The sequence below is a fragment of the Parasteatoda tepidariorum genome, chromosome 6 (genome assembly GCF_982258835.1).
Source record: "Parasteatoda tepidariorum strain Cologne lab strain chromosome 6, Ptep-v5.0, whole genome shotgun sequence".
NCBI classification, from domain to species: Eukaryota; Metazoa; Arthropoda; class Arachnida; order Araneae; family Theridiidae; genus Parasteatoda; species Parasteatoda tepidariorum.
In genome coordinates, this window is record NC_141760.1 from 97,809,826 (window position 1) to 97,822,193 (window position 12,368).

At 29.1% G+C, this 12,368-nt stretch overlaps 1 protein-coding gene across 1 annotated transcript in view; it reads right to left on the reverse strand.

The window, feature by feature from the left end:
- LOC107440852 (adenosine receptor A3-like) overlaps positions 1 to 12,368 on the reverse strand; it is a 228,784-nt gene that overhangs the window by 13,583 nt on the left and 202,833 nt on the right. The window lies entirely within an intron of this gene.

Sequence of the window (12,368 nt, forward strand, 5' to 3'; positions counted from 1 at the left end):
ATCAAATTGAAACTCTGTAGTCAAAAAGAACTTGAACTTAAGCTCACTCCGGCTCGACGGACCATTTGAACAGTAGTATAGAATTTCTGATTCTTAATTAAAACAATAAAAACAAAAATATCGTTCAAATAATGAAATTCTCTTTTATATACAACTCGAGAAGCATATTATATGTTATTCACCATAATAAATTCACCTACTCAATGCATAATAATAAAATAAAAGTGAAAAAAAGAATTCTAAAAAGTTATCTAACCGCAACTGTCGCCAAAGGAACGCATGCAGAGACGACGCATGCGCACTGCTTACTGTTACTCTTGAACAATAAAATTTTAAATGCAAAGAAACACGAACTCTCTTTTTACAAATAAAGATAAAAAATAAATTTAATATATGAATAAAGGTATACTTTTTCAAATCTAAGCTTGTATCATTTTCAAATTTATAAAAGAACAAATAAACATTTAACATATTCAAAAATCTACAAAAAGTTATAAAAAAGATTTAAAGAACAATATTAAGTTAAATATCCCTTTCCAAATGTTTTATTCGTGGAAGGGGATTTAAAGGGCTAGCATCGTCCATTATTTTACTTTTTAAAACATATTAGTTCTGCAGTAATAATAGCATTTTTTAAAAGCAAACTCACAGAAAATAATTTTAATCTTAAAACTCATAAACACCTTTAAACTCGTCGCAGAATTTGATAGTAATATTTACTTATATTATGTCGCATAAAATTTCTCTCACCCCATTAACTTATTTCATCAAATAAATTCATGTTCACGTTTTATCTAAAATATGCTGAAGGCATCTATTACTAATTTTGAAATTGAAAGTAATAATTTTTTTTAAGTAACAAAAGTGCTATTTCTGTATGGTTCAGTTAGCTAAATTCGAATTAATGTGTCAGGTAATATAAATGGCGCCATTAGTGCGCCCAGGAAAATTTTCTGTCGAAGCAGTATTGAGTTTTCTTTTAACAATTTTAATTTAAACTGCGGAATTTATGACGCGGACAAAATAAGTTTCTTTCGCTTTTTTAATAATGAATCTGTTCCTTTCTGCTCGTATGAAATTACTAATTACTAAAAGTACGCACTTAACATGCAATGAATGTTAATGCTACGTTAAGTTTCACTATGAGTTATTTTGGGGCGAAATAAGTGATGATTATTTATACAAGTTATAAATATAAAAAATATTTGAAATTATAAGTATGTAATAAAGGGTGTGAAATAAAACTAGTTTTTAATATTAAAAATTAATCTTAATAAGTGAAATAAATCCATTTTGTTTCATGACCTTTGGTCATCTTTTTGGTCATTTACTGATAAGTCTGGTTACCCACTAGTCTGACAACCTCCAGACGTGGACCCGTAGAGACGTGGACCCACCAGATTGACAGCATGATCCTTTTCTGATGCAATTCAGCTTTACAATGCTTTAACCATGATCTTTTTCGATGAATGTTATTGAAGACGATCAATTTTTCACCGCCAGTATATAATTCGTGTCCAACAAACAGTATTACATTTGAAATGTTTGTCACAAATATTGCATGAATTTCTTTTAATTTGAGCGGAACAAAAATATCGAGCTTCTTAACATAATTCAAGACATCATGTTTGAATCATTGAGCGCTTTAAATTTTACTGTTTTGCAATCACAGTTATATGAACTATATGATTCAATTATGGCTTTCATTTTGTCATCATCAACTCTCCCGGAACGTAGGTCATTTTTCAGTAAAAAATCTCCAGAACAGGCTTTTATTTTGTCATCATCAGCTTCAGAAGTTCGACAGGAACGTTGGTCATCTTTCATTAACAAATCTCCAAAACAGGTTTTCATTTTGCCATCATCAATTTCAGAAGTGGTCATCTTCCAGTGAAAAATCTCCAGAACTGAAATTTTTGAAATTATTCTGACGCATGCATTGTGTTAAACATTCAACACCATGAACTTCACATATTTTTGCATGGCTTTAATTGCTTTCTGGTCTTAACGAACAGAAAAAAATGAGTAAATAATTAAAATGTGTCGAAAATACTTATTTTTGCCCTCCGTGTTAAGACAGACCGAAAACTGACTGCTGTAAATAAAATTACATGGAATTTGTTTCTACAACAAAGAAAAAGTATCGACTAAAAAATCTCAAAATATAAAATTTCAATGTTGACAATTAATTTTCAATTATAATTTTATCTTCCATATTGCTTTTTACATGTTAACAGTCGATGTGAGTAGTTTTATTATGAAATAATTTGAACATTGTGTTGTGTTTATCTTATATGCTTTTTAGCAAAACTATTTAAATTAGTTGTAGTTAGTTATTTATGCGAATTGGGTACTTGCACTTCAAGAAGAAGATCATGATACCCAGACATGTGACCTATGACGTCAGCTCCAACTGATCGTTTCTAAGCGAAATGGCGTTTTAAAGTTGAGCCAAGTTTTTCCGCATAAGTTAGAATTCGCGATCGCAACGCTCGAGTACGCCGTCTAGCGGGAGCCTGTAAATATCGGACATTAATTTATCACGTTTTCATTTAGTTCCATCAAAGTCATTGACTGAATCAGGCGCCATTTTTTAGCAGCAAATAAGAAGCAAAATTTCCCTAAGGAAAAGGCCGAAGAACTTGAAAAAAATCTCCAGAATATTAGTAAATCTTTCAGGAACAGAACACGCCAAACATTTGAAGAAAAATTCCTCAATAATTTTTAATTTCTATTATCAACAAACTTGCAACTGATGACTTCCGATTTCGGATACTGTTACAGATGTGTGTATTAAGGTAAAATGCATTTCTTCTGTCTTCAATTCATTACGAATTAAAGTGAAGTCAACATTGCTTTCGTCATTCCAGTGAATAAATATGAATTCAGAACATACAGAATTGTAATAGTTATAGCATATTCTTCTTCGTTATAGAATAGTATATATTTCTGTATCCATATAATTCGGAAAACAACAATAAAAAATTATCCAAGTTACTTGAAATAGTGCCATTTGTGCTGATTCTTAACTAATTTAAATCGTTTTCTTGGTAAGTTTTTTTAATTTTAAAAGAATAAGTTCAACTAGAATTCAGCTATTCTGTTTTTAGCTACATATTCAAATTCATATCAATTATAAAATTTTGCTGTGTAGTATGTAATCTAAAAGTAATGAAGGTATAAACTATGTATCTATTATTTGAGAATAAAGTTTTCAAACAAGGAACTTATCATTTTGGAATTCTCCGGGAATCATAAATCAGGTAAGTGCAATGATTTTTACAATAAAAAATTTGCTTGTAAATATTTTTTTTTCATTTGATGATGGTTCTCTACAGAATGGTTTTTTACGTCTGATTAAGAACTATAAGAATAATAAAAAAAGAAACAATATGAAAGTTTTTATTTCAATGTTAATAATTCTTAAAATCGTTTTTTTTATCCTAAGAATTCTTTATTTTCCGTTTTTTAGTTTATAATTTTTTGATAAAATTGTTCTCAAAATACTTTTGAAAAATTAAATGGTATAACATTATGTGTTTATGTATACTTCTTATATATTCCAATGTTTGAAATAATATGATTCAGAAAAGTATGGAACAAAAATTCGGTACTTACGACGTATTAACGCCACCGCCGCTACAGATTTGGCGGTTTTTAAGTGCCGCCAATCTACACTTAAAATTTTTGCGACAGTTCATAAAATAAAACACTTTATTTAAAATCAAAATAGTTAATTGGATTTCGGTGGAAAATGAGCCGATATAGAGTTTAGCATAGATTCAAAACTATCATATCGCCATATGAACTCTGATGAATAAGATTCCAAATGAAATAACATTTCCAAAACGTACGTTTGCCGAGATAAAGTTTTATGTTGTGGGAATTGGTACATTTTCGTTTTTTCGGTAAAATATTTCCCTCCTGAAAAAATAAAATTGCATCTTGTTTTGTTTTTGGCAAATCCCAAAGACGAATTTTTGTAGCACTAAAAATGGCGACAAAAAAGAATTGTTTTTTTGTTTTTGTTTCGTCAGCATTCTTTATTTTACGTTTCTTAGTTTCTAAATAATGATTTTTATTGAAACTTGAAATTTTTTGATAAAAGTTGTTGTCAAAAAACGTTGTTTACGAAATTAAATTTCATAAAATTATGAGGCTTATGTATACTTTTTGTTCATTTTAATTTTTGAACTAATATGATTCTTAAAACTATAGAATGTAAAGTTTAAATGGGTCTTTCATGTTACATCATTAAATTTAGTAATACTATTTCTCGGGCATTAGGTTTTAACTCTTATATAAAATATAAAAGAAAAAAATATACATATTTTTTTCTGTTAATGTACAAATATTTCTCCGATGTGTTTTGGATATTCCTTCTCTAATAAAAAGAGATACCATTTTGTTTTCGGTTGTACAAGAAAGAAGATCAAGCATTTTTCTTTTTTAAATTTAATAAGCCACATTAAAGAAGGAACGTTGCAATGCTACACGCTACATTAACGACGTCTCCAGAGTAACTGAATGACGGCTCATATGGAAATCGCAGGTAAGCGTCTCATACAACAACGCCCCCTATAGTTCGTTGCGATCGCGAATTAAAGTGAAGTTAATTAAATACAGTGTCTTAGATTTATTATTTATGTATTTTATTGTAACCGTGATATATTTTTGTTTTGTGTACCTGGCAACTTCGGTAAATGATTAGTTTGTTTACATTCTGCATGGCTTCATCCCTGTTTATGGCCTGTTTAGACAATCCAATTTCTTGGACAGAGATTGATTGGTATTGCTGGAAACTTGCTTTGCTTTGATCGTGTAAACAAGCATCCAAGAACTTGGTCTAACTTCTTGGACGATAGTAGAGCATGTTCTACTTTCCATCCAAGTTTTTTCTCCCTTTACCAATCAGCGTCTTAGGTTTTGTGACGTCAACAAGAAGGCATCAAATTACGTCATTTTGTTGTCTGTTTTCATATATTTTAGTGCAAATAAATCGATCTGATACGGTTTAATTGTGTTATTATGATTTATTTAAATTTATTTAGTAATTTTAAACTTATGTAAGTATTATTTTATAATGTTGAATATGAACATTGCACATGCGCAAGTTTTTCTTCCGACCAATCAGTGACATTCAAGAACTTGGATAGTATCGACGAATCATCCAATTTCTTGGACAGAGAAATTCCTCCAATTTCTCGAATTCAAGAACTTGGACTGCGTAAACGGGCCTTTTGTGTCAAGTAAGAAATATATAGTGAAAGAATTGAAATCGTTGTGAAAGAATGTTTGAGTAAAAATATAGAATAATATTGAATGTATAAGAGAATTGATTCTTGATGCGATTGGGGTACTCGAAGAACAGTTGCTAACGCAAATAACCAATTAGGATCGAGATATCCACACTACGTCCCTTGCAGATATTCCATTACAATGTAATTCAAATATTCAGATTCAGAAAAAATTCTCATTTTATTACAGGGTATTTATGTAAAAATCTAGGAAGAAAGCATGACCGTTCACGTTGATGAATGATGCGACTGCTTAATATCGATATTTTTAATCATTGCATGAAATATCACTTTTTTTTTGCAAATAATATGCTACTTTCATAATTACTTTGAGTTAATAATAGTTATTCATTATTAATAACACAATTTTTAAATACGGCTTTATTTAAAATTTAATTTCTGAGAACTATTCGCACAAATTTTATATTTCTCCATGGGAAATTACACTCTTTAAAATGATGCAAAAAATTGCATACCATAGATTTAAGAATATCTCCGACTATTATAAAATAAAGTAATAGAAAATAAGAAGTATTAACTAAAAGTTTTTTTTTAATGGAATTATCTTTAAATAAACAAAATTGAGCTAAAGGTTTTTAATTCGCTTAAAAAGTGCTCGAGATATGGCGAAAAACGCAAAAAGTAAAATTAATGTTCAGGGATCCAAACTTTGGACCGTTTTTCTGACCAAACTATTGAGACCATATTTCCTTGACTGTGGCTGTCACCAAAATTTTATTTTGGGGGTTAGAAATCAGAATACGTCAATAAAGGTATGTTTATTCAGAGAAAGTAAGTTATTGTGCCTGATTTCGTAACTTAAAATATCGTATATTTTAAATCCCAGATAATTCTTTGTGAAATGGATAGTCATAACTTTTCCACGGCTTCAAACTGTGACTTTTCTAGACGAAAAAGTTTCGAAAAACACCCTTAAAGTTAGACTTCATGATTCTACAAAAATTGTGCTGAAAACCAAAAACGTTAAAAACTAAATGAGAAAAATTGACCACTAGTACAAGAGCACTGATTTAACTTAAATCAAAAAATCCATTTTGTATTAACATTTAAAAACATAATTTTTCTTTAATTAATTGATTCCATTCTGTGAGAATGACTCATGTAGGTTTTTCTAGTACCATTTATGATAGTAAGGTAAAAAATAAGAAAAAATAACGAAGTATTCCAAAACTCTTCAAAAGTCTTCGTTTGAAAATTTTTTGATGACAAAGACCTAAATCTTAAAAACTAAGCGCGTTTCTAAACTATGCGGTTAACTAATTATTTTTAGAGTTAATTGCTTATTGTTTGTGTGAACAAGCATTGCTATATTTAGGTTCATTATAGCTACAGCACTGTCAGATGCTGTAAAATTTTATAATGAAAGTATCAGCTTTATGTAACAACAATTATGATTTCCCTACTTTATATTGAAAAAAAACCCATAAAATGTACGAAAAAAAACTTTTTTTTCTCCCTTTGAAATCTTTTTCATAAATTTTCAGAGTATCTCTCTTTATATATATATATATATATATATATATATATATATATATATATATATATATATATATATATATATATATATATATATATATATATATATATATATATATATATATATATATATATATATATATATATATATATATATATATATATATATGTATATATATATATATATATATATATATATATATATATGTATATATATATATATATATATATATATATATATATATATATATATATATATATATATATATATATATATATATATATATATATATATATATATATATATATATATATGTATGTATATATATATATATATATATATATATATATATATATATATATATATATATATATATATGTACTCATATTAAATATTTCAGAGGAATGCAATTGGGATATCAAAGAATCTCTAATAAAATGAAAAAAATTTATGTGAAATACTTTTAATGATATTAAACACGATCGCCAATCTCTCACCCTGAGTGGGAAGTGGAAGGCAGCTTCAAAATTTTGAATATGATTCCATTTTCTTTCATTGCAGATTTGGATTTTTCTAAAAATAAGTACTCAACTTATAAGCATTTAGTCTTATAGGTGACGCTGTCATTGTAAAATGAAGATAGAGTTTAAAATTGTTAAAACCGGAATAGCTCGAAAAATACATGTCTGATCACAAAAATTTGCTGCAGATTTTTGAGAGACTTATCTAATGACATCGAACTTGACTATCTTTTACAGCTCCTGATACTAGGGTGGTTCCTAGGTAGAGGAGGCAAAATTGGGGACCTTATAGATACATAAACATGCTCATAAACGACACGTTAGATGCATAAACATGCTCAAAAACAGAGGTTAATAGGCACAATCTTCATTGTTAAATTTATTTAATGATATTGACAGTTATTGAGTTAGAGATTTCCTTGTAAGGCACCGTACTCTGATGAGAGCTTTTGCAATCAATTTCGGAACATTTCGTCGTTTAATAATTTTTGTGAATCTTCTTTACATTGCTTTTATATATTTTAAAAATCTATTTTTTATTAGTTTTAGCGTTTGTCATAGCTATTTACCCATATTCCTTAAACTTTTAAGTGCTTATTTTTAATTATTTATCTTTTTCATTAATTTTTTTCGTGGTATCATTTGACCAAATAAAATGTTTAGTTTTCTTGATGACGTTAAAAATGTTTTGTGTTTGCTGTTATTCGTTTTTGGTTTATTCCCATTGTATCAAAGTACATATCTTTCCAGACTTGTGTTTTTTCATGATTTGCATTTTACTCTTTTTTCTGCTGCTAATATAATGTATTTAACAAACCTTATATTAGCTGCTTGATTTGATTTCGCTGAAAAATGTACCAAATTTTAATAGCTATGACGCTGATCAAATCTATGGTACCTATTCTAAGTACGTATGTAATCCATATGCACGTAAAATTTGAAAACAAAAGTGCATATGTTACCATGATAATCCGAAGTTCGCTAAATTTCAACATCCTCAAATGTTGACATGGATTTTAGGAAGATCTAAAATTTAGTCACTATTCAGTCAAATTGCAATCATCAATCAGTCATAATTCAGTTCATAGTCTGTTATTGAACACTATTTTTTTATATTCTTATCCCGAATGTCTACATTTGCAAAGTCACTTTTATGAAGATCTGAAATTCATTTACTATTCAATCAAATTTCAAACATCAATATCCTTATTCTGTCAGTTATAATTCAGTCAAATTTTAGTCATTGATAGTATTATTTCGTTCTTATAATGGAAAATGTCGACATTCAGTAGTGAGTGTTGAATAAAAAATGTTTTTTAGCATCATTTTCCCTTACAATATTTTCATAAAATATCTCCATTTGCTGGCGTTAGAGAGAAATAATATTCAACAAAAATATCTTTTCAGCACTCAGCATCCGAGCATGCTGAAATTGAACTGTTTTATTTTCTCTATAAATTTTTTCTGCTTGAAAGTAAATCGAGAATAACATATTTGGAACACTAAGAAAGTATTAATCAGGGAATAACGTATTTAGAACACATGTATCCAAGCTTTTCTGTGTTTCATTTTCTCTATTTAGTTTTTCTGTTTGAAATTCGAGAATAACGTATTTAGAACACTAACAAAGTATTAATCATGGAATAACATATTTAGAACACTCATTTCCAAGCTTTATTATTACGTCACCATCTATACTCAAAGTCTATTGCTTTAGATCCGGATTTAAGTTAGTCACATTCCTAAGTCGGATGAAAATCGGTACGAATTGATGCATCTTTATTTCATACATTTAATTATCCACAATTTCAAAGTATCTTCATTTCAAAGTGTCTTCATTTTATTACCAAATCAAGTAAGCCAAATAAGTGCTTCGCCATTTTAATTCTTTTTCCGCATCCTGTATTATTCCAGAATCGAATTCTATGAAGGGAAGTCCCTTAGCGATAATTCCATTTTGAAAATGTTACTGAAATATCCTGTCTTATAAGAGCGTTAAATGGAAATTCCAGTGCAGCTCTCTGCGAGATATAAGCGGAATGACTTGTTATTGTTCGTCACGGAAGACTAGAAAGATAATTTCTTTTATGGTGGATGAAATGAAACCGCTGCTTTGGATTTTCTGAAATAGAATTTCTGTTCTGATGGCATAAATGCCGACTTTGGAAAATGCATTTCTCTGAAATGTTGGAAATTGAATTTAATTATTCGCTTTGGAATGAATTAAAGTCATATTTTTAAGGAATAGCTTTGTATTGGTTATTATTCTTAAATATTCTTCGAAAAAAAAATTTTTTTCTTAAGAAATGTGCTTATGTCAAAGAATTTATTTCTAAAATTGGATGAAATAGTATTCAAATTAATATAAATGTTTTTTTATTTTTTTTAAAAAAAATTAACGACACACACTGAACTTTCGTTCTTCCCTTTAGATGCCGTAAGTGTTGCTCATTTAGCGTTACTTGGTGGGCATCTGTGAACCAACGTCACGGAGGCTCGCAGCATTACCCACGCCACACGGTCATAGATACCCGGTTGTAGAGTGGGTCACATTCACACAACAGAGATTCGAACCCGCAGCCATTGGTTTTGCTTATTGTTTGTGATGTATTAATAGATTAATCAGTGGACTGTAACAAACGCAATTTATTTACAAATTTAAAGATATAAAAATTGACAGGATCATTGTGAAGTTTCAGGGAGATGCGCTCTGTACCGGAGTTGCATGGCAACTGAATCATATTGACATGAGCGTTGCATTATGGCTTAATTTGACAATTCTTAACAGGTTTCACAGTCAAACAGCTAACTACTCGGCCACCTGGAGGGCACTTCATATAAATGTAGACTGGAATAAGGTTGAACAATTTTAGTCGTTAGTTTTATTATTGGTAATTACAATTTAAGACGAATGTATTAAACACACAGATTCTAAAGCCTTGTGTATTTTCAAAATTTAAGTCTCTAGACAAAAATCATATTCTCAAGTTTTAAACTAGCACCCGAGTTAGTCACATTTCAGAGTCGAATGAAATTTATACAAATTTCTACGCCTTAATTTCATGCATTTAATTAGTCACAATCTTTCAAAGCTACAATATCAAATTATGTTCTCATTTATTACCGAATCAAGTATCCCAAAATAAGTGCTGCGCCATTTAAATTTCTTTTCCTGTTACTCCAGAATTGAAGTCTGAAGGGCGACATTTCCAGTTTGAAAATGTTGCTGAAACCTGTCTGAAAAGTGCGTTAAATGGAAATTCTTGTACCGCCCTTCGAGACTTTTGCGGAATGACTTGTTATTGTTCGTCACGGAAGACTAGAAAGATAATTTCTTTTGGGGTGTATGAAATGGAACCTCGCATTGCATTTCCTAAAATAGAATTTCTGTTCTGCTGGGATAAAGAGAAAACGAAATGCCGACTTAGGAAAATACATTTCTCTGAAATGTTGGAAATTGAATTTCATGACTAGTTGTGGATGAATTAAAGTAACTTTTTTAAGAAATAACTCCTTTATGATATTTTTAAACCTATTACTTTCTAGAAAAAATAATCCTTTCACTTAAAAAGATGTATTTATGTCAAAAAAGTTCATTCTGATTCCAGTTGTGGGAATGTGATTTAAGTTAATGCATTTTTAAATCAATTTGTTCCATATATTTTCGAATCGATAAAAAAGGGTTTGAATCTAACTTTAAATGAGTTAAATTTATATTTGCTACGGAAGGAAAGTTTTTTTATTTTTTATTATGTTGTACTACGAAACAATTGTGCGTAGAGTTAATAAGAATAAATTAATTGGCCTGCTCGAATTACGTATCGGTGAAAAGTAACAAAATGATAATAATAATAAATTCTTTTTTATCAGTGGTTCTGTCTTTTTTGAGTAAATACAGGTCTCATGAAACTAATGTACATAGCAAAGTTAATATTCTCATTGATAAGAAAAAATCAGCATTGCGTTTATGTTTACGAGTTATAATTCACGATAGAAAATATTTTCTGAAAGAAAAACATGTAAAACAAGCAGTAAAATACAATTTTTTTAAACATGTATAATATTTACAACAAAATCTGATAGATTGATAAGCACGAATCTAGTAACAAATTTAATGTGGCTAGTGGCCAAGATACTTTAATGGCCAAGTCAACAAGCTCTTATTGAGAAAAAAATGAGCCAGGGTTTAGTTTTTACACGAATTCATTCACGATTGACAACATTTTCTGAATGAACCAGGGTTTAGATTATACATGAATTCATTCACGATTGACAACATTTTCTGAATGAACAACGTTTTCTGAATGAACAACATTTTCTGAATGAACCAGGATTTAGATTATACATGAATTTATTCACGATTGACAACATTTTCGGAATGAACAACGTTTTCTGAATGAACAACATTTTCTGAATGAACCAGGATTTAGATTATACATGAATTCATTCACGATTGACATCATTTTCTGAATGAACAACGTTTTCTGAATGAACAACATTTTCTGAATGAACCAGGGTTTAGATTATACATGAATTCATTCACGATTGACATCATTTTCTGAATGAACAACGTTTTCTGAATGAACAACATTTTCTGAATGAACCAGGATTTAGATTATACATGAATTCATTCACGATGGACATCATTTTCTGAATGAACAACGTTTTCTGAATGAACAACATTTTCTGTTTGAACCAGGGTTTAGTTTATACATGAATTTATTCACGATTGACAACAATTTCTGAATGAACCAGGGTTTAGTTTATACACGAATTGATTCACAATAACCGACATTTTTCTGAATGAACAACGTATAAATCAAACAATAAAATTTAATTTTTTTTAAACATGTATAATCTTTAGAACCAATTCTGATCAATTGATAAGCACTCTAGTAACACATTTAACGTGAATAGTTATCAAGATACTCGAATGGCCAAGATAACAAGCTTTTAGTCAGGAAAACTGAATCATGGTTGAGTTAATCCTTGAATTCACCCATCATTGGAAAAATGTTTGATATGGTAAACACTATAAATTAAACAAAATCT